Source organism: Pinus tabuliformis, chromosome 5_2 (genome assembly GCF_031772625.1).
Source record: "Pinus tabuliformis cultivar Carrire ecotype Pingquan chromosome 5_2, CPIR1, whole genome shotgun sequence".
Taxonomy (NCBI): domain Eukaryota; kingdom Viridiplantae; phylum Streptophyta; class Pinopsida; order Pinales; family Pinaceae; genus Pinus; species Pinus tabuliformis.
In genome coordinates this window covers 417,681,289-417,685,776 of record NC_142306.1, presented here as the reverse complement: position 1 = coordinate 417,685,776, position 4,488 = coordinate 417,681,289, and positions in this window count along the sequence as shown.

Genomic DNA, 4,488 nt, shown 5'->3' with positions numbered 1-4,488 from the left:
GATGATTTCGATGTGGGAACCTCTAGAGAACATAATTGTGCAATTACGATTTGTTGTTCTTTTATGTTGATGATCCTATTATAATAGGAAATGCATCTAAGCTGATTGAAGAAATTAGAAGACATATCATAGGTTTTGAGATGAAAGACCTTAGTGAATTTCATTATTACTTAGGTATTGAAATATGGAGAGAAATTGGTCAAACATTGGTCACACAACGAAAATATAGAAGGGAGCTACTTAAAATGTTCAATATGAATCAATGTAAGGTAGTTTCAATTCCTTTATAAAATATTGTTAAACTCCACAGTGATGATGAGACAAAAGAGGTGGATCGTACATTGCACCGTTAGTTGATGGGAAGTCTAAAATATCTCACTACAACCAAGCCATAAATAACATATTCAGTTACATCCTTAGTAACTTCATGTCTAAGCAACATGGTAGCCACTAAAAAAAGAAAAAGAGACACCTTTAATATCTAAAAGGGGCTACAAATTTTGGTATTAAATATGCTAGGAAATTTGATGATGATTTAGTAAGTTATTTTGATTCAGATTCGGTTGGAAATCTCGATGAAAAAAAACAATTGTAGGATATGCATTTAGCCTTGGATTTGGGATCGTGTTGTAGAAATTTGATAGAAATTGCAACTGCTCCAGAAATTGAACTGAAATCAAGAGACACAAATTCTACTCTACTAATCTACAAAATGGAAATCACAATTTAGAAAAACATGCATAGACATGCAACAAGAAAAACCATAAGTACATAGTGATTTCTACGGGAACCAACTAGGAAAAAACCCTTCGTTGCTTTATATTAATTCAGATGAAAAGATAAACTATTACAGTGAATTGCTTCAACTCTGAAGCACACCTCACACTGCAATCTTGTTCTCCTGCTTCCTGACCTGTTATGGCCAACACTTAGTCAATTCATGCCTCATCCAACCTCTTATTTCATTGCACAATCCTAGAGGAATTAGCCCCTAAAAATAGGATAAATTCCCTATTTCCTTGTGCAATAACTTGAGGAATTGATCACCTGCTTAGTGCAAAATCTTTGTACACTAAACAATATACAAATATAAACAAAATTGTGCCTTTTCCATCCACTCAACTAGGAAATTCAAATTCCATGCATGATTGGGTCTATTTTTAGTTGATTGACTAGTTAACTGAGAGATTAGGGAGTTAATAATAGTCATGACTACTCAACTAACCTTCCACTCACTCAACTAGTGACTAGAGCTTAGTTAACTAAGTTCATCGGAAAATAACTGAACTAGATTGCTAAATTTTAGCAATCACTACATGCAACTCTACTTCTAGCATATAACTCAAATTTATTGGGTAAACTAGTAGACCAAGCCATGTCACACAAGCTAACTACAATCCAAATTATCTTGCTGATGTGGAAAATCAAATTACTCAATTTGACTAAGACACAAGTCAAATTGAGCCTTTTTCTTGCTATAATTTTAACACTCCCTCTTATTAAGAAAAGGGCTATGCACAACCCCAATCCAACTCCTATAGGAATATACTGTAACAAGTCTCCCTCTCACTGTTGTTGTTGCTACTATAGCAACTACAACTAAGAAACATCCAAAATACTAAATCAACCATGTCTCTGAGCTGCAACTATCTCCTGAGTCTTTGACTGCTACTAGTCTCTACACTATTGTTGATTCTGCATTGTGCCTCCTGCACTACTATCAACACTTCTCTGTGCTCCTTAGCATTTGATTACAACTAGTCTGTAATTTTCACTCAAGATCTGACTGCATCAACTGACACTGATCCTTCGGCTAGTGAATAATGTGGGCCCCAATAGCAAGGGTAATGATCCAGGAGAAGAGTATACTGAAAATACTATTTCTCTCCTATGGATCCTTCCCAAATATTTTCAGCTTTAAGACTAGGGCTCTACATCACTGCACCTCACTCCTAGAGATATGGTTGCAATCACTCCCTCTGAACTGGAAAGTGTCATCTTGAGAGCTCTATCTTGCTCTCAGTCAACCATCAAATCTCTACTCTAAGGAATCTCTTTATTTCTCGTCAAGATTGCACAAGCATCTTCCTCCAATATGTAGAGGCTCTCGATCCTGACACTAATCTGCTTGATTTGATATGAAGAAAAATGCTTATTTGGTAGGACTTCTCATTTTTGTAGACTACCTCATAGCCTTTGTCTTTGATCCTCAATTTTTTCATCAAACCAAGTTTTATGGCTTCACTGCTATTTTCGAATAGCTTAGTCAGTGTCTTCCACATAACAAATGGAGTCTCTCACACCCTCGAGGATTATCCTCCTAGCTATAGCAACATCCTTCTTCCACTGGGTTAATGACTATGCATATGACTATGGAGGTTTTGCAATATCAGTTTTAACACATTCTAACACACCATTATCATCAAGCATTGCTTCCATTCAATCCTTCTAGGCTATGAAATTCACACTACCTTCCAATGCATACTCCAATAATATCAGTTCGTTGAAATACATTCTCCCAAATTTGAAGAAAAAATGCTACACTAAAGCTGCAAATTCAAAATTCCTGAGGAAAAAATTCAAAATACTGGTTCTAATGTCATTTCAAGGCTCTAATACCATGTATAAATTTGATAAAAAAAATAAACTTCTCAAGAAATTGAATTGAAATCAAGAGACACAAATTCTACTCTACTAATCTGCGGAATGGAAATCACAATTTAGAACAACATGCATAGACATGCAACAATAAAAACCACAAGTACACAGTGATTTCTAGGCGAATCCAACTAGGAAAAACCCCTCCACTACTTTGCATTAATTCAAATGAAAAAAAAGAAAATATTACAATGACTTACTTCGACTTTGAAGCACACCCTACATTGCAATCCTGGTCTTCTGCTTCCTGACCTACTTTGACCAACACTTAGCCAATTCAACCCTCAACCAACCTCATCTTTCCTTACGCAATCGTGGAGGAACACCCTGCATTGAAATCCTGGTCTTTTGCTTCCTGACCTGCTCTGGCCAACACTTAGCCAATTCAACCCTCAACCAACCTCCTATTTCCTTACACAATCGTGGAGGAAATAGCCCCTAAAAATAGGATAAATTCCTTGTTTCCTTGAGCAATAGCTTGAGGATTTGATCATATTCTAAGTACAAAATCACTCTACACTCAACAATATACAAATACAAATACAAATGTGTCTTTTCCATCCACTCAACTAGGTAATTCAAATTCCAAGCATGACTGAGTCTATTTTTAGCTGTTTGACTAGTTAGTAGAGAGATTATTGAGTTAACAATAGTCATAACTATTCAAATAACCTTCAATTGACTCAACTAGTGACTAGAGCTCAATTAATTGAGTTCAGCTGAAAATAACTGAAACTCTACTTCTAGCCTATAACTCAAATTTATTGAGTAAACTAGTAGACAAAGCCATGTCACACAAGTTGACTACAATCCAAGTCATCCTGTTGATGTGGAAAATCGAATTACTCAAACTGACTAAGGCATAGGTCAAAATTGAGCCTTTTTCTTGCTACAATTTCAACATGTGTCATGCAGCAAGAAACAACCAATTATTTCTCTGTCATCAATTGAAATGAAGTAAAAATCCCTATGGTATGCACTTGTGAGGCAATTTGGCTGAGGAAGATTTTAGAAGATGTGGGAGAAGAACAAAAAATGCCAACTATTATCAAATGTAATAATCAAAGCTCCATCAAACTAGCCAATAATCTTGTGTATCATGCAAGATCAAAGAACATTAAGATCCAAAATCATTTTGTAAGGGAAGACATGTAGTCAGAGGAGGTTGATTTAGTTTATTGTGCTACAAATGAAAACATTGATGACATCTTCACAAAGTCTCTTAGCAAGACAAAGTTTGAAATATTTAAAAATTAGTAAGGTGTTGTAGAGAACACATTTGTCCATTTCACGATCATATGTTTGCCCAACGTTTTGGGTGAATCCTTCACCCATCTTCATGGGCTTGAAGCTTACTAATAATGTGAAAAGTGGTAGAACCTTATAAATAGAGGATGGTGTTAAATTATAATTGTTAGAGGAGAAGAGGAGAATAAATAAATTAGATAGAAAGGATTAAATCATTAAATTTGATTTTAATATAATCCTTCCTATCTAATTTATTTATTCTCCTCTTCTCCTCTAACGGCTATAATTTAACACCATCCTCTATTTATAAGGGTCTAGCACTCTTCACATTATTAGTAAGGTTCAAGCCTCTGAATATGGGTGAAGGGTTCACCTAAAACGTTGGGAAAACATATGATCGTGACACACAATTCTCCAAAAGTATTCATCAACAACAATTTATTGATTGTGGAAATATCTATGTTAAAATTATTGTACTTTGTTGTTCATTATTTAGGATTTGTTAGGATTGATTGTCTTAATTAGCTATTAGATCCCATTCTTTAGGATTTTTTTCAAACTATGGAACTATAATATGTTCCT